General features: G+C 43.3%; 1 long non-coding RNA gene across 2 annotated transcripts; it reads right to left on the reverse strand.

Annotated features, from left to right (window-relative positions):
* Window positions 1–123: 123 nt before the first annotated feature.
* Window positions 124–26172, reverse strand: LOC133500881 (uncharacterized). Of its 2 annotated transcripts, none has more exons than XR_009795048.1 (3): window positions 26089–26172; window positions 10189–10451; window positions 124–1728 (listed from the first exon to the last, which is right to left on the reverse strand). It is a non-coding gene; the product is annotated as an uncharacterized LOC133500881 (long non-coding RNA). The 2 variants fall into 2 exon arrangements; XR_009795047.1 differs by having other exon boundaries at window positions 124–1748.
* Between the last annotated feature and the right edge of the window lie 14 nt (window positions 26173–26186).

Genomic DNA, 26186 nt, shown 5'->3' on the forward strand with positions numbered 1-26186 from the left:
CGGACTGGAAGAACTTTTTACTTCTTTTCATTTCTTTTTAAAAAATGCAGATATAGATATTCGCATTATGATAAGTTTAGTTCAGCTAGACGAAACAACAACATGGGAACTTTTCTGCTCTTTATTTAAAACAGAAAGAAATAGAAAAAAAGATAGTGTGGTTTTAAAATTTGAAAATTGCATTTATATGAAATGTAAACACGAATTATCACGCATTAATTTTCCCTTTTCTCATTAGTTTACTGTCAATACATGTGATGAAAATGTATAAAACATTACTTTACAACTCCGTTTTTGCCATTATCAATGGCATATATTAATTGAATTGAGTTGAATATTAATCAAATAATCCAATCATTATGGTAGTTCGCTGTTAACTGAATAAAAACATTTCTACTTATACTATTTATTTATTTCCATTTTTTTATTTGAATGTCTTCAAGTTAATAATGCGCATGAATTAAAATGTATTTAGTTTTAATCAAACATTTTCCCCGTTTTGTTTGCTCGTAATTTAATTACAACGTATATGTTAAGATTATTAAAAGCAATCTATATCTTTTTAAATCGCACGCCCTGGTTCGCTTGTTGTGAACTGAATTTAAAAAAAAAAATGTGCCTTTGCCCCCAAAATATTCTGAACATATGTTACTTATTAGTATGATCTTGTCTGTAAATGGCCGCCACTGCTGTTACTTTGTTTATTTTTGTCATCGCGCGCTCGCAACGCACACCTACAAACTGTCAATCATCCGCGCGCGCACCCGCCAACGCACGCGCACAGACAATAGAGTTGAAGTGACGTCAACGATCATCGGGGATATAATTTCGCACTTTGTCGAGATGAAGATCAGAACCATAACTGGAATATTCAATTTAAGAATGTATTGACGCAGAGGGAAAACTGCGCGCAAACACACAGTTTATCTTTTCTTTTTTTTTTTTTTGAATGCCACATGAAACGTTCGCGTCTCGTTTGTGCTTGCCCATCGGGTCAATAAATATGAAATTGAATTGAACGCCCGAATTTCAGTCGGCGTCTTGTCTCCTTGAAGGACTTGCCACGGGACGTGAAACAATTTCCCTTTCTCATCGAGCCATCTTTGATTTATTTTGATTTCTTTTTCTTTATTTAAAAAAAAGAAAGATAAGTCGCAAAACGAGACTAAACCGTTTACTCTAATTGCCCTTTATTGAATAATTTTTTGATCTGATTTATGTTCGTTTGGCGTCATCGACCATTTTGAGTAAGAATGTTGGGCGGAATGCAAGAAGACAAAAAAAGAATCGATGAAAGCCCTTTGATAACGACTATAATAAAAGTGCATTAATAATCATATTTAACAACACCGGACGTCATTTTTTTGGGGGGGGGTGTTGCGTTCAGGTGCGCCTTTTTCGCCTCTTGCGTACGCGCGTCCGCGAGCGCGCGCGTGTGCGCGCGTCACCGCAAAGTGGGGCAAGCCGCGGCACAGCTGGCAAATGATCGATTTGCGCACCCGCGTAGCGGGGAGGGGCGGTGCTCGCGCGGTATACCTGCCGCCGCCCCTCTCCGCCAAGTGCCACTCGCGCGCCGCCGCCGCCGCTCGCCTCTCCTCCTCCTCCTCCTCCTCCTCCTCTTCTCTTCCTCCTCCTCTTCCTCCTCCTCTCCTCCTTCCTTCCTTCATCTTCTTCTTCATCATCCTCTTCTTTGCATCCAAGCACTCCGTCGCATCCTCAAACTTCAGCCTTGTTTAAAAAAGAAAATCCTATCAAGAAAAAAAAAGCTGTTTTCTTTCGCTTTTTTTAAAATTTGAATTTAAATTCACTTTCCTCTGTGGAACTTTTGATGGAAAACAAGAGGTCGAGCCACTGCTGACTTGACAGGTACGTTCAGCAGCTCTCACTTTGCTTTTCTATTTGCTTCATCGTCTTTTTAATGAGTTTTTTTCCTCATCTTTCATATATATATATGTTTTTTTATAGTGTTAAAGCTAATAAGTGCATTTTCAAGGATGTAGTCCACTTATGAAAAATAAATAACGTGAAAAGCAATAGGCAGACTTTTTTTTTTTTTTCCACTTAAAAACCCACACGGACCCAAAGTGGCTTTTTCTGCTTCTGGGATTTTAATATTTTATAAAGAAAGAGATGTGGAGAGGGAAAATGAATTAAAAACTTAAGAGGATGTGAGCTTTAATGGTAAATATAAACGGTGGCTTTCAGCACACATCTCATTTTTATTTGAATAAAAATGAGGGGGGGGCATAAGAGAACGTGAACACACAGGTGCTCATTTATAGAAGTTGTTCAACATGAATATGTATTTCATATTTCAGTTTTTCGGGATGGAGAAGATGACAAATGTCACTTCCTTTGCGGAAAGTTCTTCACGCTTCAAACGAGCGTTAAAGACGGTCACGATTCGGCTGTCTGGCGAAAGTCGTATCGGCTCGATTCGATTTCGCTGCGGCGTGGCGCCCGCGATGGGAAAAATTCGAATGAGGTGAAAGAGTTCTCCCGTTTGCTCGAAAGCGGGTTTGGAGCCGGTAGACCCCCCCCCCCCCCCCCCACGGGGGATGTAGTCTACGGGACACGCGGCAGGCGAACCCAGAAAGATGAACGAGGTTAGGATTTTGTTGTTTATCGGCAAAGTTCGGATGCGAGCGCTCGGAAATGACAGCCGACGATACAACTGATGTGTACTTATATGGACTGAGGCGTTATATTCTCATATAAATCTAAAAAAAAATTATATGTATATATATATATATATATATATATATATATTGTCGAAGTTGCATGTAGAATCCAGATTTTATCGTCTCTTGTAGTGTCGTATCTGACTCCAGTGAGAGCCGATACTACATCTGCATATTTAATTGACACGAGGCATTCATTATTGAATGATATAAAATGAAAGTGAAGCATAAATGTGTTTTCTTGGGGTGGGGGTCAAAGTTTCACCCATGCTCTACTGTGAAGATCTACGCTCTTCTTCACTTGTTACTTGCGGGCGATTCAATGAGATCCGATGCAGGAGCTGTGTTGTATTTAATCGACACGGGCGTTCATTTTTTTAAAAATAGATTTTTATGACTGAGATCCAAGAAAACGGAGTCTAATCGTGGATTCCGTTTTTGTAGACTTTGCGATCGTCTGCTTGGAGCGACACACTCGCTTTATTAGGTACACCTGCGCAAAGGCAGTACGCGACCTGTTAATTGACACGAGGCATTCAATTTGTATTGTTTTTTTTTTTTTTAACTGCAATTTATGAAATGCAAAGATGTAGATTTTATATTCAAAGTTGCACTCCAGGGTATCTGGACGCCATCGCAGTCACTCGCTCGGAGTCCGGCGAGGTTCACGGATTACGTTTACGTTTGGATCTCGGCTCACTTCATTAAGTACGCCCGCAACGTGTAATCCGAGCCGACACGAGAGCGGGATCACATTTCACCGACGTTGACGTTTTATTGATAAGAGATCAAAACCAAATAAAGGCTGTTACGATTTTCATTTCTTCGAAGTTGTTTGGTCCTACGGCTATGTCATTAGCTACACCTGCACGACTCACTGACATCCAATGCCAGAGCGGGGTCACATTTAATTGACACGAGGCCTTCACTCGACTGAGGTCAAAGGACAAAATAATTGTTTGGCGGTAATTATATTGCATAACCGCCGTTGCGTTCGCTGCGCACAGCTGCAAACGAGCTAACGCCATCCAGTACGAGAGCAATATGAGATTATTGGGGAGGAGGCGTGAAATTTTGACCGAGATCAAAGAGCAAAGGAACACTTAAATGAGTATGTGTCATCATTTTGTCTCTTGTGTTTATGATAAAAAGTTTCATCACGCACACACGCATGTGCCAGCCAACACCGTCCAATAAGATTCGGCTTTTAATAGACGACGAGAGGCATTTATTTCCAGCCGAGGAGGGTGAAACCAGCGTACGGCGCACCCCAACGAGCGAGGATGATGCGTCCAGACCGTTTTCGCGCTCTCATTTCATCTGCTACACGTGCAAAAATCCTGGAGGTCATCGACGATGCTGACGAGGCGTTTTGTCTTTCGGAGAGATAAAAAAAAAAAAAGACAAATGGCGATTTTCGGTTGCCTTGTTGAACGTAGACGTGGACGTGGATGCGGCGTACAGATGTGAAACTTACACTCTGCGTGGGTGCCGAGTGACGTTAAAATGAAACAAACACAGCTCAAATTTTTTTAGGGGGTGGGCTTTGCAGTGGTGCACAACAAACACTCAAATCATAATCACGCTGATAAATATGTTGTGAGATTAATACCTGACATTCTTATTTTTCATCCACATTTGTTTGTAACAAATCTGCCTTTGAAATAATTGATTATACCATTTTTTTTCCTCATTTGTTTGGAATTTTAGAGCAGATACTGATTTATTTCCCTTTTTTTTTTGGTCTTTTAAATTCATTTTTTGAGGCGTGTAACTGCACTGCTCCCAAAAGAAAAGTTGGACATCTCTGCAAAGTAGTCCAACCACACCTCACGTTAGTTGACATATTTTCTTTATATTGCGTCCCGGGCCACAGATACACAAAGCATGTCGCTGAACATGTTTTTTTGTATGTCTGGAACCGCGTCCAAGTTTCTACGAAATTAGAATGTGGATCAGATAATTATAAGGTTGCTCTTGGGTGGTGAATGGGGGGGTGGGGGGGAAGAAAACGGGTCGAGCCAAGCAGGGGCTTTGTCTAAACAGGTCGCAGCACACATCTCGGTTGCGGCTTGTCTGGACGCTCGAAACGTTTTGCGTGCCACTTCTTGAGAAAACGCTGCAGCTGCCGACCCGCCGCAATAAAACAATACAAACGCTGTGGTTGAACCGAGACCTCGTTGAATTTTGCCACCCTCGCAGCTCGTTTGTGGCCATTTTTAGCGTGCGGCACTTTGCTTCTTTTCCGACAGAAAGTTTCAGCTGACATCAGTTCTTGTTATAAAGTCTAAAAACGATAAATGTAATTGTGTGGGGTTTTTTTTAACCTTCAGAGTCCGGTTTTTTTGGACAATGGTCACGTTGTAAATCAATCTGCAGCATGTTTTTTTTTTTTTTTTAGGTACAGTCAAAATTTTTCTGATATCGCTAGTAAGTAGAATTTTTCGGCAGCCAGCAGATGGCGCTTCCACTTCTTCAATTAAAATGTCATTCTTAGCAAAGGGTGTCCGCACTTTTTCAAGTCCAAATTGCGCTAATCATTCCCGCCATTGCGATGCAGTCAGGGTGTCTTAGCAATTGTCCGTAAAATGACTTTATGACTCATAAGTAGTATATGATAATGTGTGGAATAAAAAAACTCCTCTAATCCTAAATACAAGACGAGACCACTGCACCTGAGAAAAAACAACCAATCAGAGAGAGAGAGAGAGGAGAGAGAGAGAGAGAGGGAGTGCGTGACATATAAGGTGTTAAAAGTTTGGACCAAATTGCCCTCCCAAAAATTGACAAATGATGCAATCTGGTAGGAAACATTTTCAAAAATAAAATGTCTTGAGTCTAGCATGAACTCCATTTTGGCCACATAGTACAATTTAAACCGGTAAATAAGTAATGACAAAATTAAGTTTTCATTGGCTCCGATTGGTCATAAGTGGGCACCATTGAGCTAAAAGATACAATTTAACATCAATAAAATTTTTCTTTTTAGGAGCCGTAGTTGGAAATGACAAATTCAGACCAAAATCACCACCCTTGGGAACTTTCAGATGAATCCAGACAAAATGGTGGAATAAATAAAGCGACATGGGCCCAAATGGACGGCGTTTTGCTTTCGGCGCAAAACGAGCGTCGCGGGGCACGACGAGGATCAAGAACGTGCCGAGAATCGAGACGTGTGCGTCGTGCGCGGCTTACGGCAAAGACGATTCAGAAAACGCCGCGCGGGGGGTTGGCCGTTCGGCCATCTCGGTGCGCTCCCCCGTTTCGTTTCTCACTTCGTAAACCCGAAACCCAAATATTCATGTGGGCCTTTTCACATTTACAGTACGCGTCAGAACTCCTTTGATGGCGACGTCTTCTTGTACAAAGGTGATTTTGACAACTTATTTCGGAAACGACCGTGCGGCGGTTGAGTTTCATAAGCCGACGCTTACGCCCACCGCCTTCCTCTCCGCCCGAGAGTCTCGTGCTGTTTTTTTTTTTTTTAAATGACCACACTGGGCCAAACACTTGCAAGGTGGCGTTTTTTTTTTTTTCTTCTTCTCCATCTTTGGTTTGTCTGAGTGAAAATGAAGCTCCCCTTAAATCTTTTTCTATTGTCGGGTTTAATTCCCACTGCGTAGGGTGGTGGGGGTGGTGGGGGGGGCAATCAAAAGTTCTCAAAACACATACGTGTATGTAGAGACTGTTTCTAATATTTAAACACTTTTTTTTAAAAAACTGGAGCTGTCATGATAAACCCTGTTCATTGTGTCTACACATTTTTTTCCAATGGAGTCGCCTGTCAATGTGTTGAGCTAATGATCCTAAAATGGCCACTTCAAACCAAAATGGCTGACTTTTGGCTCTTTTTCTTCTACTCGTGATAGACATGTCAACCGAATTCCATGTTGCGAAGCTGAACTGGTTTCACGGACTGCATTTTTAAAGCCATCGAACGTTGAAAACGGGATTTTGAATTTGAAATGTAAAATAGTTTCGAGAGTTGTATTTCAGTGCAACTTTTCAATGTTAACAATTCAACTGGCTACATTTCGCTGTGTGAAATTTAATCGGCTACAATTCGCTGTCTAAAATTCACCGTCTGTGCCACCGGGCAGGGTTACTTCAGGTCAGAACCGAACAGCCAGCCAATCCAGTTACACCTTCTTAATCAGGTGACATCACATGACTAAGAAAGCGTCACTGGATTGGCTGGCTGTTTGGTTCTGACCTGAGGTAACCCTGCCTGGTGAATTTCAGACAGCAAATTGTAGCCAGTTGAATTGTTAACATTGAAAAGTTACACTGAAATATAACTATTGAAACTATTTTATATTTCAAATTCAAATGCCGGTGGCACGTATTTACTTCCATAGGACTGCTGCGTCTATTTAGGCATAGCTTGATATTTTTGTAAGTTTATTTACCCCCCAAATTTCGTGCTGCTACGTGAAACCTGCTTCGGGGTGGGGGGTTGAATTTTCAATCATTTTTCGGGCACCAGCGCCAATTCACGGTGATCAAACTTTAAGATTTGGTGATTTCCGAGTACACGAAAGACCTCGATACGGCGAATAGAGTTCGGCATGGGCAAATCCCAAATAGTTTTTCTTTAAAAGGATCAGCGGAAATTAGCATAAAACCTCCCATTTCAAAGCAACATAGTTTGCTAGCCGCGCATGGCTTCGCAAGACTTTTTGTTGCGGACCTACCAAATTTCCCGTCGCTAAGTGAAACTATCTTCCCGGGGGCTGAATTTCGAAACATTCCAGAGTGGGGGGGCTCCTGAATTTCTGGGTATGAATACTTTGAAGCAGCTCAACATTCCATGAGGATTATTAAACACACACATGCGCACATTATAGTCCCACTTTGGAGAGAATGATATCTTGGCTAAAACCATTAATTGCAGTCTTTTGGCGTCTCGATGATGATGGCAGGTTTGCGTGGCAAAGAGTCCAATTATACCTGCGGTAGGCACCGGGCTAAATACCTGTTTAGATGCTTTTAACGAGACTGTCGCCAGTAAATAAGAGGCCTGTCTGCCGACCGCATGCACTTTTGGGGATTCCACCTCCACTTTTTACGATTGGTATAAAATGATTCATACGGGGTTTATTTGATTTTTTTTTTTTTTTTGGATACTTGTTGTAGCGCGTTTGAACGCCGCATTCCTTGAAAAGTTACAGATGACCACCCCTCCGCCACTGCCCCACCCTACACCTACTCACGAGAAAATGCTTGAAAATAACGAGGCATTTTTTTTCTCAAAGAAAAATGAAAACAACAAAAGTAAGGCCAGTAATATATTAAAAAAAAGAAAAGTTTATCCCCAGAAGGGTCAATTTGACCCACAATTTAACACTAAGTTAAATCATCACTTCTTATTTTCTTTTATGTCAATATAAACCAAGGTAGGTTTATTATTCTTTCTCTAAAAGCTTTTCAACAAATGTTTTTTTTTTTTACAAAATTACTAATTGAAAAAAAAAACAAGGCCCTGAGAATAAATTTATTTAGATTATTCATATCATTTATCTGTTTTTTTTCCTCAATATAAAAATTCTTAATTTGACCGTTTATTAAAGCTCATTTTCTTCTACATATATTTAGTCTTTTCCCTGCTTTATGTATGATTTACATATGGATAATATGAATTGATTGACATAGCTCACCTTTCATGGGTCAATATGACCCGTCAAAAATTAATCTTCTCCCCCAACACAATTTAGCAGCATACAAGTTATACAAAAATATGTAGTTTATGCATTAACTAAATGAAAAAGAAAAAAAATTAAGCCAGCCAATAATATTTTTTCCATCTTTTCCAAGGGTCAATTTGACCCAAGACATGACAGGTGGGTTCAAACTAATTTTTGCAATTATCTTTTTTGTATAAATTGCTATTGTGTATGTTTAGGATGTATTTTTCATTCCCTTCTTGTATGATTTCCATCCAGCTCCTCCTTCTTGCTCAGTTTAGCTTATTGTTTGCAGTTACAGCAACAGTGTTCACGGGTCAATCTGACCCGCCGTACATTTTAATACGGAAAGAAATTACCAATGCAAATCAGCATTTTTTTTAGTAATAAAACATTTAAAAAGGAAAAAAATAAAGCCCTAAAAAAAACGAATCCTTTTTTTTTGTATTGATTTTGAAATGGGTCAATTTGACCCACGGCATAAAAAGGCTACACCACCTGCTTCCACAGGTCAATATTTCTTTATCAAGAAAATATATACAAAAAGGTAACAATGCAAATGAAGTTTTCATTTTATTTGTTTTCCAAAATAAAAATGCCACCCAAAAAACAAGGCCAACAAGATAAGTTGAACCATCGTTTTGATTAGCGCTCCGACGGGTCAGTTTGACCCGCAGCATAACAGAGGGTCTAAATCTCATTTTCTCATCCGCTTGTAGTGTTTATTTCTATACGTTTTACATTTGTTTCCCCTCCAATTCTTGTCCGATCGTCATTGCCGGGTTCAGCTTATTGTCTGCGGGTCCTCAAAAGGTTGGCGAGTCCTCGCAGGCGAGATAAAAAAACAAAACAGCGAAAACAAAAGCAAAGTCCGTCATGTCGGTTTTGTCACGCTTTTTTGCACGGCGTGACAGCCCTCCGATATGCGCGCTCTTCTTCTGTGGTTATGCTACAGCGTGGCAAATACAATTTAATACAAGTTTGAAGTCACGATTCAAATCACATTAGCTCAGGGCTTATTTTCTTCACTTCATTGTCCCGCGTTCCGATGCTTGTCTTTATCCCATCTGTGGAGGTTTTTGGGAATCCTTTTCTTGTTGTTGTTGTTTTTTTTTTCTTTCCCGCGTGGAGGAGGAGGGCGAGTTTGCGGGAAAGCGCATCCGTCTGAGATCAGGTTGTTAATACCCACCCACGTACCGCAACACACACACTGCGTCCTTATCGAGCGTTTTGTTTCTCGCCGGATGAGTGACGCCTCCTTTGACGGGGGATTAAAGCGGCAAAGAAAAATACGCCGATAAAAAGGGCGACGCGTCTTTAAGTCGACACCCGCGTTCTTTTTATTTATTATCTTATTTTTTTTCCCCGGAGACGCTTTTCCCCGTCCTGTCATCTTCCTAATTTTTCACAACGCTTCGAACGGAGGCCAGGATGCCCTTTGACAACTAAATTCAGCGAACCCTTGTTCGTCGCGGGGGATACTTTGAAGAGCCACCCGTAAAAAATCCGCAATATGAAAAAAAAAAAACATTTTAAAATCGTTTTACTCCTCCCACGCGCTTGAAGCATTCAAAGTTATTAAAACACGCTTTTTAAAACTACCCCTTTGCGTCTCTTCTCACTCTCCCGCGCTCAATAAATGGGAGACCATCGTAAAAACATCACATCGGTTCTCCGCATAAGAGGCATGTAATGTGAAACGCCACGGACGGGCTAACAGAAATGAACAGAGATGTTACGGTGTGTAAACCTGATATAGAAACCTTCACGCAACTGCGATATTAGCCCACAAACATATGAATGGAGCATGGAGCGATACTCACAGGCGTATTACACGTTCTCTCGGCTCTGCGGCGACGACGACTGTTACTGCCGTCAGATTTGGGACCTTCTCTACCTCTTCTTCTTGCTGTTAATTATGCTGCATCTCCTCCAGTCGTGCTCCCCTGCATTGTTGTGGAATTCCAATTCCAGGTGCATGGCCACCATTGCATTTTTGCCATCCTTGAATATGTTCAAGAATTTTTACTTCTGTGCCTTTCTGTGACTCCTCTGGTCTCCCTCTGCCGTGTAACTCGCTCAGCTCCTGTTAGAGAACAGCAGGTTGTTTGAAAAGGACTCAAACATTGAACAATTTGACATTCAAAAGTTTACACGAGGTCAAATTAAAGTCAAGTTGAAATTTCATCGCAATACTCATAAATGTAAGGTCTAGTAGATTTTCTTTTTCCCTGGAATTGTTGTTCAGACTCGTGTGTAGCGGTAAATATGTTGGCAAGGGTTCATTGGAGCGCAACGGGCTGGATGTTTGGGGGTAAACACAAAAAGTGAGGGGTATCAGATACGATATCATCTTGCGATATTTTGCCAACAATAAAGACATGCAGCGATGTAACGAACAAGGCAAACATTTTAAGACCAAAATCCGTCCATCCATCCATTTTCTTTGCCGCTTATCCTCACAAGGGTCGCAGGGAGTGCTGGAGCCCATCCCAGCTGTCAACGGGCAGGTGGCAGGGTACACCCTGAACTGGTTGCCAGCCAATCGAAGGGCACATCAAGAAAAACCGCCGCACTCACAATCACACCTAGGGGCAATTTATTAATGTTGCATGTTTTTGGGATGCGGGAGGAAACCGGATTGCCCGGAGGAAACCCACACAGGCACGGGGGAGAACATGCAAACTCCACACAGGCGGGGCCGGGATCGAACCCAAGGTCCTCAGAACTGCGAGGCCAATGCTTTACCAGCCTTAAGACCAAAATATAAAAATGAAATAATATCCTATTACAATACAATATCCTCTCATAATATTTCAATGATTGAATCCATAGGTGAGATTCTGCAACAGGGAGCTATAAATGTTTAGTTTAAGTTCCCCAAATAAGAGTCTTGCTTAAGCTTTTTGTCACTCACAGCTGATGTTTATTCTAAAACTGACGCATAAAACAAAACAGAATTAAGCATTGTATATTTAAACTCCAAAATGTGCGACCGAGCTATATTATTTCTTCCAGCGCAAGTCTGCTAGCCTAATCCTAACAGATGTAGCTTTTTCGTGGTTGTATGGTGGTTCACTTTTGGCGCTCTCACTGTTTTGCAGATCTTTAAAAAAGTGCAAGCTAGGAGGAAAAAGTGCGTAAAAGACAGAGACTGTCCGAAGTTTACATAAATTAAGATTATTTTTACATAAAAGAGTAAAGAAGATGACGTACAATGTGTCCACTGCAAAGCAGAACTAGCTTAGCATAGCCACGATGGTTATGTAAACATTGCTAGCTAATTAAAGATAATCTCCCGCTGCTAGCTAGAAAGAAGGTGCTCAATACAGCTAACAGTGCACTTTTAAACGCGTTACTGAACAAATGGTAACAAAATAACCGCAACACGGAGACTAGCTAATGGATCGCTGATAAACAGCTCGCTGCTATCCTTAGCTGACATCAGCCATTGCTACATTCTCATCCGCTGAATCGCCCGCCACTCAAACGGGAAAATCATTATCATATTCTACAGCGTAGAATATGATAATGGGAACTCCAAGTGGACAAAAATAATACCTGCACCTCACATGCATATTGGTGTTACACATAAAGTTTTAAAAGTATGTATGTATTTCTATCGGCTTGTCCTGTTCTGGGTCACAGCAGCATGTCATCTCAGATGAATGGTCATATTTGTTTGGCACAGTTTTTACGCCCGACGCCCTTCCTTCCAGGGTGATAGCTGGAGGCTATCCCGGTTAGCTTCGGGCGAAGGTAGACTACGCCCCCAACAGGTCGCTAGCCAGTCGCAGAGCAGCTATCGACACCATCACCGAGGGGGAATCAATCCCACGCTGCCCGCACCAAAGGCGGGCATATGTACCTGCACACCACAGGTGTCAAACTCAACGCCCGGGCCAGATAGCGGCCCGCCACATAATTTTATGTGGCCCGCGAAGGCAAATCATCGGTGTCAAAATCCATGATTCTTGAAAAAAAATATGTCCCAACATTTTAAATCGTTATATATCATAAATGATAATGTTGAGATATTATCAGCGTTTTTGTTACCAAACATGAACAATGGGTGCAAAACCCCATTACGCTTGATTTCTGATTCCAAAACTAGCTAATAAATTTCCCGTGTAAATATGATTCAGGTTTTCTATGAAGGAAACCGTAACTACAATCGGGCCCGCGACAAAAATTTGTTTGACACTCCTGCTCTACACCATCAGTGACTGTACAGAACTTTAAAGTATGCATGCTGTAAATGATAAAATAAATATGTGGCCGTTACTTCGTAGATATTCCTTGCAAACGTGGTCTGGAACATAAGGGACTACTGTAATGCAAAATGCCATAGAGGGGCTAACTGAAATTAGCATACTGTAGGTGTTACAGTAATTATTCATCCATCCATCCATTTTCTTTGCCGCTTATCCTCATGGGGGTCGCGGGGAATGGTGGAGCCTATCCCAGCTGTCAACGGGCAAGAGGCGGGGGGGCTACACCCTGAACTAGTTGCCAGCCAATCGCAGGGCACATGCAGACAGACAAGAGTCGCACTCACAATCACACCGAGGGGCAATTTAGAGTGTCTAATTGCATGTTTTTAGAATGTGGGAGGAAAGCGGAGTGCCCGGAGGAAACCCACGCAGGCACGGGCGGAGAACATGAAAACTCCGCTTTAAAGTATACATGCCGTGAATGATAAAATAAATACGTGGCCGTTGCTTCGTAGATATTCCTCACGAACGTGGCCTGGAACATAAGGGACTACTGTAGTGCAAAATGCCATAGAGGGGATAACTGAAATTAGCAGAGGTGTTACAGTAGTTATAATCTTTAAAACAATTGTTTCTGTAACACACGTGGCGCACAGAACACAATATAAACAGAGGATATGACAATAATCGCAGGCATGATTACGAGAGTTTAGTTGGGGACCTTCGCAGCCTCGTCTTCTTGCTGTTAATTATCGTCCAGTCGAGCTCAGCGCGGCCCGGCATGTTGTGGCACACACCAGGCAACGTGGTACTACATTTAAAGCCCGTGACTCTACAATCGAGTTTGCCTGTACATTGTAAAACCCATTTCAAAAAACAAAACAAAAACACAAACATCAAAATCCACAATATAGCAAGGAACACTGTACTTTTTGCACGAGCTCAAAGTACGATACAGTGTAACCAATATGAGGATCAGGTGACGGGCGTGGGCTGCAGGATGTGGGCAAAAGGTGCCAGTTGACTTGGCATCAGGTCGCGGCGGCGTCACCAGAGTCGCTCTCTGGCTCGCGCGTCGTCTATTTGTGTCCGCCTCGGGCGATTAGAAAACAATCAAGCACTGAGCAGACGACTGTGTGTTCATTACACCTCGTCTCCTTCTCCTTCATCTCCTCTCGCCTCCCACAATGGACATGCGGGGGGGGGGGGGGGGGGGAGGAGTAAGGATTCACCTGATTTCACTGCTAATTGAAAGCCGCGCTCGCCATGCGGTGGAGTGTTTTTTTTGGTTGCGGAAAAAAAGCAGGACTAATTGCATTTGTAGGGGAAGAGACGTTCCGGAATAGTTGCCCATCTTATTCCGCACTTAACATTGACGAGACGATTACGGGTCATGCTCTTCACACGACGCGTTAATAAATCATGAAAGAATCCACTTCATAAAGTCTGTCTATGTGTGCGTGCGTGCGTGTGCAAGGTGACTGATATGACTAAATTGTCAAAAGCCGTGATATGAAATGATGACAATTGTCGTAAGTGTCTTGCATTTCCTGTATGTTGGTTTCTCGCTTTGTTACATATTGTGAAACCTGTCCGCCCACGCACACACACGCATGCACACGCACGCAGACATGCACACACACACTTACACGTAAAATCTTTTGTTTGTTCCCAGAATACAGTTTTCTGGAAATTGTCAATTCATTCATACGACCACTGGTCATAACATTAGGTTCAGATGTATTATGCCATGAAATTCAATCATTAATAAGATGATAATAACCATGTTAAAATCAAAGCAAAGCAAACAAAAAAAATGTCTTTATTATTGTGGTTGTACAAATTCTACTTTGTTATTTTGTATTCCGGATTATGATAAATTAGCTGCACTTTTTGGTCATTGTTAAATTAATTGTGCGACGGATGTCACGTTTCGATTACTGACATTGTCATTTGTTTTCATCTGGAAACAAAGTAAATACAAAAAAAAAAAAAAAAAACACATTTGCAAAGTTAATAAAGCCCCCGTTTTGAATTAGACACTATGTTAAAATTGTGATTTTCAAATGTATTATTACATTATATGACTATATTGAGAGCTGTTTCTAATATTGCTGCATCAATTTAACGACTGTACATTTGGGCCGTTGTTGTATATTTTGTATGACAATTATCCAAAAGAAGATCATAATGAATCCCGCTGTGTATGTTTGAGCTTTCTGAATAACTTTTGAATCTCAGATGAGAAAAATTGTGCAATTTCAGCATTTAATAATAGCACGTATCATAACATATTAGCATTTAATCAAATCCAAAAATGTGCAACAGTAATGCCGTTTTTAAAAGGATTCATTTACCATTTTTATTGTGCTTATTTATAATCATCTGCCCAATATTCTGTTACATGAATAATTATTAATTAGGCTTGAACTTAACAATGTCCTACATTCCATCGCATTCACAGTGGGCTTGCTTGCTTTCTGGAAGTTTCTGGATAATAAGTTCAACTATCAGTTAAAAATGTAAAAAGATGTGATTAATTTGTCAACGACAAATGATAATTCAGTGATGGTTCTGGATTATGCTTGAAGTCCCTCAATTTAACCTATCCAATTCCCATTTTTTAAATTGTTGCTAGCTGGAAGCGGACATTTCATCATAGAGTCGGCAAAGCTCCCGAAGCCCAAGTAAACATGCTGGCACTAAGATGCAGGGGCGTGCCTGTGAGCGTAGGGCAAAATGACTTCTGTCTGATTGGTAGTTTCTTAAAAATCAAACGAGAGGTAAAGTACAAGATGAGGCCGGGGAGGGATGATTTTTTTTTGGGGGGGGGCCTTCGAAAGCAAAGCAAATTTACTAGTATAGCGCATTTCATACACAATATGCTTTACATGATTAAAGGCATTTGAAAACGGGATAAAAACAATGAAAATGACAACCACAATATTTAAAAAAAGACAATTCAAACTGCATACAGTCCAAGTATTATGATCAAAAAGTGGATATATTCTAAAAATATTCCACTATTTCCTTTAATTCGACTCCCACTGACGGTTTCTAATATTTTGTTTCCTTTGAAAACTAAAAACGCTCAATGTTACAGAACAAAGCCATTAAAAATAAGCATAATTAAGAATTTCAATGGGATTCTTTGTGATGGCATTGCCAGTTTAAGACGAATCGTAACAATTTATGGATTGGGGGGTGAAATGCCACCCCCCCCCTCCTGCCCCCAGTGCCCTCCACCAGCTCCAACATTGTGTCGAGTGACCGTAAACACGCAACAAATCGGCATCAGTACGGCAGATTAATTGACTCCAGCAGGATGTTTTTTTTTTTTTTTTTTTTTGGTGTAGGGGGTGGGGGGCGGTAGGGATTATTAAATCCTCTGATAATACTATTTGAACTGAGACGTCGCTAAAGACCCCCCACCGCCGCCCCGTCGCCCACCACTCAGACTAATTTGTATTAGTGATCGCAAATAATGGTATTAATGCCCATTAGCAGCGAGGCGAGGGGCGAGCATGAAGACATTACAACACCTACGTGCACTCAGCCTCTAAATAAAGACGCTTCCTCTGCGCCGAGCCAACTATTCCGCATTTCCATAATCATTCCCGTCTCCTCTCCCATTAGTGTCTGTTTTTTTCTTCCTTTTTCGCCCCCCCCCCCCCCCCAAATAGACGGAATATTCTTGTCCCACGGTTTGGAGCGCGCGTGCCCAGGTGTACCAAATGCGTAATGACGAGTGACATTTAAACGCCTTCGGCGGCGAACGAGGCCTCTTTTGCTCTTTGTGTTTTCCTCGCAAACGCGGCCAAGCGGCACCAAATCCAGCCTGCCGCAATCACGGCACGACGTGAGTATTTTGTGTCTGCGTGTAATCTGGGCCATAATGTTGCAAATCCACCTTGAGCTAAATCGGCGTTCAGTTTTGCGGTGAAATAGTTGTTCAAACAGCTCGAGTCCAAATATCCCGTGAGAACGTTGATGCCGACAAATCCAGACATTCTACCGATTGCCCTTCCATCCATCCATTTTCTTTGCCACGTATCCTCACGACGGTCGCGGGGAGTGCTGGAGCCTATCTCAGCTGTCAACGGGCAGGAGGCGGGTGACACCCTGAACTGGTTGCCAGCCAATCGCAGGCACATCGAGACAGACAACAGTCGCACTCACAATCACACCTAAGGGCAATTTAGAGTGTCCAATTAATGTTGCATGTTTTTTGGGATGTGGGAGGGAACCGGAGTGCCCGAAGGAAACCCACGCAGGCACGGGGGAGAACATGCAAACTCCACACAGGCGGGTCCGGGATTGAACCCGGGACCTCAGAACGGTGAGGCCACAGCTGATCCCACCGTGCCGCCTCCGATTGACCTCTAAAATTCAAACCATTCCGACTCAAGACCATGAAGCTTATACAGGAAATGTGAAGAAATATTGATCAGATTCCCCAAATTCGCACCCCTTTAAATACCAAATGTTGCAATATTTTGCATATTTTACTCCTCCTTACATATTGCTTGACCAATTCCAATTTTAAGTCCCATATTTTATACTTCAACAACTGAAATAATGGCACGACACATCGGTGCGGGGGAGGACTCAAATGCAGGACTCCGAGACAAAGGCATGATGTCCAGTGGGTTTTATTTCAGAAGCAGTGTTCGCACCCACTCAACAAACTGGCAAATGCCCGTGACAAAAACTCAAAAACGATAAATACACGGTCAGTCAACATGCGCAACAGCTGTGATGAGCGCCAGAGGTGGCACCGCCCAGAGAGGTGACCAGGCCACGCCCCCTCCTGCCCGTGCCGCAGCCCCACTCATGACAAATAATTCACCAGAATTTCAGCTCAGTCAGCACTTTTAGCATTCGGACTCTATTTCTACAGAAATTAAATTTTCTACTTTGTCTTGGAATTACTATTTTTCCGCCAATTTTCACCGTTGCGTTCCTTCCACATTTCCTCACAGATTCCAACAATCCCGACTCCAAAATATTCAGCACGTTCCCGACATTTTTCTGCGTTCCCCAGATTCTCCATCATTCCACATCTTCCATCACAAGGCATAATTTACGTCATGAAATCATTTCCATATTGACCTTTTCCTTCAGCATTTCTCAACCGACTGAAACCGTTCCAAATTCAAACTATTCAGCGCGTTGCTGACATTCCCCCAAATTCCCATTTTAATCGTGCACCCCCACCTTCCGCACGTCTTTCAAAGCATTCCAACTTCAAGTCTCGAGATTTACATTTCAACAATTCAATTATTTCGACGTTCAGTGTCAGTGTTCACATGCAATTTGTCAAAAAATTGTACCCCGGTTATTTTTTTTGTCTTTAAATCAATCCCCTCTACACCATAACCCCCCCCCCCCCACCAAAAAAAAAAAAAAAAAAAAACGCCACACACACAAAAAAACGTTACACGTTAATTGATAATCAGCAGTGTTGCTTCGCCGGTGCGTTCAATGCAAGGCTGCGGCCCTTCTGGATGTCAGATTTATTCTTATTTTTTTTCCGTCACTGCCAAGCCGGCTGGCTGGCAAGCGCCGCCACCTGTTGGCCGTGCCAAGGCCTGGCAGGGGTTATCGACGCTCTCCGACAATCGTTGTGGAAATGACTGCGGCTGCTTGCGTCACGCCGCGGAGAGAAAAGGAGGAAATTTTCCTCACAACGGCTGAAAAACGAGGGAAGAAAAACACAGCGAAAAGGATGCCGACACACAACTTTGCGGATTTAAATGCGTACGAGCGCGATGCTCAGTCTCCCGCTCGCATTTTCTTTTAGTAGCGCCGCCAAATTGCTCGCGTTTTCACCGGCTTTTGTGAGGTAGTTATCGGGATGGCGCAAACGGAAATACGACAATCGGGGTTGTGGGCGTTTTTGAAAATTCAGTCCCCGATTCCAGCTTCACTCAGCGACGTGAAATCTGGTAGACGTCTATCACGAGTAGGAAAACGCGCAGTCCCGCCATTTTTGATCTATGGTCTTTTCCGCCTTCACACCTTAGTGCAGGAGTGCCCAGACTTTTTTACCCCAAGATCTACTTTTCGAGCTACCGACGGCACTGATGATGATGCTCCCAAACCGTTTTAAGGTTAATGTTATGTTGACTCCTATATTTAAAATAGAGAATTAGCTTTTTGTGCAGTGTATTGTCTATGCTTTCATCCTAGATCAGGCTGTGCCAAGGGGGAATTTTAAAATGACACACCATCTCATGCTGCACTTTCTACTTTGCCTTCAGACCAGATCTTTCCCACTCGGAAAAGAGAAAATCTCGTCCAGTTTATACAGTTTTTCTTCGATTATTCACATACTCCGACAGTCATTGCATCTTAAAACAACGGCATTTCTTTTTTAACTTCCTCCATTAATATCGAAAGTAAACATAAGCAGCATGTCTAGCTCGTCTTTGCTCTCCGTTGCCCAGACTGTGTTGCTAACTAAAGCAGCGGTGGCGGACGCTGTCATTATATAACACATTTATGGGCTGCGTAAGCACTGTAACATTTGTAATTATGAGTGTACATCTTTAAGATTGGGGGTGGGGGGTGTAAAGTAAACTAGGAAAAAAGTGTGGCGGAGCAGCGGTCATTGTTAGACAAATTTCCATATGCTGCCTAAAAGAAACCAGTGGCTTCTTCTTTTCATTTTTTTTTACAGTGCGTATGTGAATTGTGACGACTTTTTTTTTTTTTGGCACACCGTCCTGCGATCGACCAGGACTGCCTCGATCGCGATCGACGCATTGCGCACCCCTGACTTAGTGATTCAATACGTCGCCATTTGTCTGCTTTACTTGCTCATTTGCTTGCATTTCAATTTATACCAGCCTTAATTTTGCCCGATTTCATATACAATTTCTATTAAAGGGTGTTTTAGACATTTTCATGCAGCCTTTTATAATTGACATGTCCAATCAACTGATTCAGACAATCGATGATGACAATGATCGAATTTCCTAGCCGGACTTCTTCAAAGTGGTGTCACAGTGGACCAGCCGGTAAAGGCCTCACAGTTCTAAGGTCCTGGTTTCAATCCCGGCCCTGCCCGTGTGGCGTTTGCATGTTCTCCCCGTGCCTGCGGGGCTTTTCTCCGGGCACTCCTGTTTCCTCCCACATCCCAAAAACATCCAACATTAATTGGACACTCTAAATTGCCCCTAGGTGTGATTGTGAGTGCGGCTGTTTGTCTCGATGTGCCCTATGATTGGCTGGCAACCAGTTCAGGGTGTACCACCACCTCCTGCCCGTTGACAGCTGGGATAGGCTCCAGCACTCCCCGTGACCCTCGTGAGGATAAGCGGCAAAAAAATGGATGGATGGACTTCTTACAAGTACATGCTCTGAAATCTGAACGTAATGGCTGCTTTAAAATCGAATGGCCTGCTTGGGGCCTTGCGACTTTTTCATTCGGCCTGCTATGACGTACAACCCCGACAGTTTCATGTCGATCGGTGAAATTGGTGTTAGGGCCTCCTCTTTTTAAACATTCTGAGATTCGTCAAAACGATCACCAAACGTTAATGCCGTGTCCACCAAATTCCGTGCCGATTAATGACACTGACGTCGGAGAATCATCTTTCCACGAGGGACTTTTGAAAGGGTTTTGCCGAGGTCACGTTCGGGACCGCTAAAATACGCTTGCAAAAATGTTTGAGCTTTCTGAAGAATTCATTCGAAAAATAAAAGTCTTAAAAATGATACTGCTCCCCCCCCCAGGAATCCACCAGACATCCCCCGCTTCGAACCATCTTTTTCTTTCACTTCTATTTAGAATACTAAGAAGAAAAAAAACACCCTCACAGTTTTCGTGTGATATTTAAAACACTTGCAGCCGCACGCTCGAAAACGTCAGGCGTCGTTCCGTCTCAGGTGACAAAACTTGCTTCGTAGTTTCCTGCTCGAAGCTTCCTTTCTCGCCTCTTGCAGGAAATTCAGTAGGACCGGACCAACTTTTGACCTCACACGGGTGGGTGGAGCAACTATCGGGGGTTAACCTCGAAGCAACACGTTTTTTTTTTTCTTTCTTTCTTTCTTTAAATTCCCCTGACTTCCCATGAAAGTCTCTGTGGTTAGCGTGTTTATCAAACAGCAGCTTTTCAAAGAAGAGATGATGACGGTGTTTATGGTTGCGGACTGAAAATATTGTCACATGCACCTGACCACCCCGGGACGGCTTGCGATCTCGAGTTTTTGTTGTTGGTTACAAGATGTACTTCCTGTTTGTCGGTTTCCTGTTATTCTTTCTTCAACACTTTTGGTTAAGTACACAATACAATATATGTATTAATCCTTCAAATAAAACCAAGGTCTAAATAGTTGTGTGGGAACTTCTAAAGTTAAATCAGAATCGAACCACAATTTAGGGGGGCGTGTAGCCCCTCGCCCCAAGTCCCAAAACACCAAATATCAAGTAGTAAGTACTAAACTGAGGACCCGTTGTATAAGGTTATTCAAGTACAGTATATATACATAATACATCCATCCATTTTCTTTCCGGCTTATGATTTATGATTTTTTACAAGGGTCGCGGGGAGTGCTGGAGCCTCTCCCAGCAGCAGGAGCCGGGGGGTGGCCGGCCAATCGCAGGGCACATCGAGACAAAAAGTCGCACTCACAATCACACCTAGCGGCAATTTAGAGTGTCCAATTAATGTTGCATGTTTTTTGGGGGGCGGCATGGCGGGTCAGCTGGTAAAGCGTTGGCCTCACAGTTCTGAGGTCCCGGGTTCAATCCCAGACCCACCTGTGTGGAGTTTGCATGTTCACTCCGGTTTCCTCTCACATACCAAAAACATGCAACATTAATTGGACACTCAAATTGCCCCTAGGTGTGATTGTGAGTGCGGGTGTTTGTCTAAATGTGCCGTACGATTGGCTGGCAACCAGTTCAGGGTGTACCCTGCCTCCTGCCCATCGAGAGCTGCGATTGGCTCCAGCACTCCCGCGACCCTTGTGAGGATAAGCGGCTAAGAAAATGGATGGATGGATGGATGGATGGAATGCCCGGAGAAAACCCACGCAGGCACGGGGAGAGCATGCAAACTCCACACAGGTGGGTTTAGGATTGAACCCGGTACCTCAGAACTGTGAGGCCAATGCTTTACTAGTTGAGCCATCGTGCTGTCTACATAATAAAAATTGCTTTTTCTTTTTACTACAATACTTAACTATTTTTATTATCTCATATGTATCTAGGAATAAAATAGTGACGCAGGCAGTCCATCTCACCGAAATGTATGCAAGCGATGTTTTAAGCGCAGCGGGTGCAGTCAGTAAACGGGGCAAGGCGGCTCCTCAAAGTATCCACAAGCTCTCCTTTTTTCTTCCTAACGTCCTCTCTTTGTGGCAACCCGCTTGTTCTTTGACAATCGCGCTATGTTTTTGTGGTTCATTAAAAGTAATACCGTACAATATACAATATGCAGTATGTGGCAGCTCAAAACTCAAAAGAGAGTCACCGCTTTCCATTGCAGAGCATTTCTAGGTGTGTAGGTCGCAATGGCTCAATTTGTTTGTATTCCAGTCGTGGTTGGCAACGTCACGCGTTGTGCGGGGGAGCTCAAATGCTAACGACGGTTTTACGGACTATCGAAGTCTGCTCTCTCCAAACTTGTCTCCAAAACACTCCAAGCAAGAACCTCAACATTTTCATTTCTGCCACTTCCAGTTCTGCTTCCTGTTGTCTCTTCAGTGCCACCGTCTCTAATCCGTACATCATGGCCGGCCTCACCGCTGTTTTATAGACTTTGCCCTTCATCCTAGCGGAGACTCTTCCGTCACATAGAACACCAGACACCTTCCGCCAACTGTTCCACCACACTTGGACCCGTTTCTTCACTTCCTTTACCACACTCACTATTGCTCTGTATTGTTGACCCCAAGTATTTGAAGTCGTCCACCCTCGCCATCTCTTCTCCGTGGAGTTTCACTCTTCCCCCTCCACATATATTCTGTTTTACTTCGGCTAATCTTCATTCCTCTCCTTCCCCGCGCGTGCCTCCATCTTTCTAATTGGTCCTCCGCCTGCTCCCTGCTTTGACTGCAGATCACAATATCATCTGCCAACATCATAGTCCAAGGGGAATCCAGTCTAACGTCATTTGTCAGCCTATCCAGGAAGGGGCTCAGGGTGGATCCCTGATGCAGTCCCACCTCCACCTTTAATTCTTCTGACACACCGACGGCACATCTCACCGCTCGTCATACATGTCCCGTACTATTATAACATATTTCTCCGCCACACCGGACTCGCGTTTTGGATGTGGGAATACGCCCAATTTAAACCCCCAAACTCAGAAATCAATGGTCCAGCATACCAACACATTAAATCCTACACGGATTTTGAAACGACGATAAAATCTCGACACATAGGAAGCAACTCTAGGAGTTGAGTTCTCCTCATGAAATCTGCTTTGGATTTATTGACATGTCAAAGAGACATCAGATGCCAGTATATAAAAAAGGGATTGCTTCATTAATTACAGTGTCAGCTTGCGGGTGTCTGCGCAATCGGCGTGCGTTCTCACGGAATGACTCCTCTTTGGCGTTGACGGTTGGAGCTTTTGTGGAGCTCGTCAAATGTTTTTCACCCGGCGTAACGACGCTCCGTCGCTTTACGATGACCTGCTACGCAGGTTTACTTGGCTGTTGGATAACGCCGCGCTACTTGGAACGTCGCAGCGACTGATGTGGCCTTTGTGTGTTGACAGCGGCGGTGCAGTAAAATGACACGTTAAGGAAGTCGGGGAAAACTTTTACTTTTTAGGCTGCTTGGATGGCCTTTCACCTGATTTTCGTGCTCTGCCTGAGAATACGACGTTTCGAGATGTTGTATTTATAGATTTATTGTACAAAATAACGTAAGCATGCCTAGCAATGAATTTATAAAAAAAAATTAAATACAGTTTAGTAAAATATATAATCATGGTTACCTTTCAGGATGACTAGATAAGTGTTTATAACGACCTTTTGGCAAATGCAAGGTCAAAGTTTTAAAAGTTATATTCATTGGCATAAATCAACATCTGCTTGGTTATTTTGTAAAATCTAGAAGGATCCTGTAGGATGACCCTGTTGCAAAAGATGAGCGATTTATACATTAATCTGTTTTCATGCATGTTTTATTCTGGGTTTTCGTCCAGATTACAATAAAAGATTTAATAGTAATGTTTAAAGTATCTGGAGAGAGTTATTTCAACTCTGTATGCAAATATTTTGTACTTGTGAATTTTATTCAAAAATGCATGAACTCTTACAGCTTTTTCTGTTAATATTCTTCCATTTTGTGGAAAACTTTATAATAACTAGATGTTAAATGGAAACCTTTCCAAAATGTTATATCAATGTTACATTTTGAAATGGACTTTTTGTTTCATAATTATTATAAATCAGGGCTCAACAACCTTTTTGAGGCCGAGGGCTACTTCGCGAGCACCGATCGTATGAAGGGCGACGTGACCTGTTTGCGGCAAATCTCAGACTCGGTTCATTACATGTACATAAAATATTTTTGTTTTAATTTATTTTAGTAAATGACATTACAGGTATTTTAAAATTTTAATTCACGTAAACAAGTCAGATTCAGAATTTAAAGCAAAAATAATAGTAACAATTTGTGGCTTATGGTATTTTTAGAACATACCTCGCGGGCACCTTATATGGTCCTTGCGGGCTACCATTCGCCCGCGGGCACCGCATTTGTGACCCCTGTTATGAATGAACTGCTGTTATGTTATTTATTTATCTACCTATCCAAAGCATATACCAAAAGTTATGACAATATATTACAGATTTTTATTACTGAAAACTGATTTCGTGCATGTCTAATTGTGATATTCTGTTCCGATGACAAAATGAGTATCTAAAGGATTATTTGGAAATTGGTCTATTTCAGTTTTGGAGGCAAAAATATTTGCGTTGCTCTTGCTATAGTTCAAAATATGTTAAATCTTATATTCATATTTTCTGTTGCAAATTTTTACCGATTTGGTTACTATTTTCCTCCTGACGAGAGGCCAAGTACTTGTGTCCAATATCAATATCAAGCCAGAAAGGTTCCTTTTTTAAATTCATATTTGTTGTAGTGAATCAACACTGTTCTGTTATTTTCATGTTATTATAACATACATGTTATGTCAATTTTTGGGGGGCACAATATGAGCTAATTTTACAACCTAGGGTGAAATTGAGCTCCAAAAAAAAAAAAAAAAAAAGTTGGGCAAATCCCTCACGTAATGTCTTCCTCCTTTCTGGATGATTTGTAAATCCAACAGTGGAAATGACATTTCCAACATTTCATATTTTAATGTGAATGACTGATTTACAGTCGCCACTGTTGCTAATAAATAGAAGCGGGCCTTCTCACTCCAATCAAGCTGATTAGAAATTCCTACGCGTACTGCCCCCCCCCACGCCCCCCACCACTCTTAAACACCTCCACCCCCCCCCCCCACCAACTCCATCGGGACTTTTACGGCCGTTGTGCAGGTGGAAACATCCGCTCCTCTCCAGGGATTAGTTTACCGTCAATTTGCCCCCACCGCCCCGGAAATGTTGCAGCCCCCTCGGCTCGGTCTCGCCATGTGGCCGCTGAGGGGAGAGAGAGCAGCCGGGGAGAGAGAACGAGGAAAAAGAGGGAGAGAGAGAGAGAGGAGAGAGAGAGAGAGAGAGGGGGGACGCAGGCAGAAAGAGAGATAGATGGGAAGAGAGAGAGAGCGCGCGCGAGAGAGAGAGAGAGAGAGAGGAGAGAGAGAGAGAGAGAGAGATTGAGGAGGAGGAGGAGGAGGAGGAGGGCGATGAGTCAATACAACTAATAATTTAATGGGGACACGCAGGGAGAGCCGGAGCGAGAGAGGGGGAGAGACCGAGAGGCGGACAGCCGAGGCACAGGAGCTCCGAGCCCGAGCAGCAGGACACCTTCCTCCGCCTCCTCTTCCACCTCCAGGCGGCAGCGACGGTGGTAGTAGCAGCAGCGGCGCGGCCAGGCTCGCGCATGAGCACCCGGCCAGGGAGCGACGTTCATCCGCGACACAGAGAAAGTGAACGGCACTTTTTGACCTCCCCTCTCCTCGTTTTTAATGTGGCGAACCTGCTCAGTGCTCCCCACCGCGTTCCGGCTCCCCGCAACCAACGACCGCCGAGGGGACGGTGGCTCGCTCTTCTGCGCTCGCTAGCTAGTTTCCAAGCCCACCCCCCGGGTTTGAAGCGGCGAGTCGCCGGTGGCTGTGGCGGTTGTGGCGGCGGCGGCGGCGGCTACCATGTTCCGTTCCGTACGCTGTCCGCTTCCCGGCGGCGGCTAGCGGGCAGGCTGGCAGCCTCCCACCCGCGCTCCCTCCCCACCCATCTTCCCACGGCCATGTTTGTATCAGTTTTGGGGGAAGTAGCGGCTAACCGCTCACTTTGCCCATGTTTGTTGTTGTTTTTCGGCTTGTTTGCGCGTGCCCGTGTCGCCGGACGGTCGTAATCTAGCGTAGAGCAGACACTCACCCAGCCGCAACACCGATCGGTGGTCCCGCCTCTCGCCCACCGGAGCCTCCGAGAAGCCGGTTTGACTTGCGCCACCCCCCCCCCTTCCACCTCCCTCC

Source organism: Syngnathoides biaculeatus, chromosome 5 (assembly GCF_019802595.1).
Source record: "Syngnathoides biaculeatus isolate LvHL_M chromosome 5, ASM1980259v1, whole genome shotgun sequence".
NCBI lineage: Eukaryota > Metazoa > Chordata > Actinopteri > Syngnathiformes > Syngnathidae > Syngnathoides > Syngnathoides biaculeatus.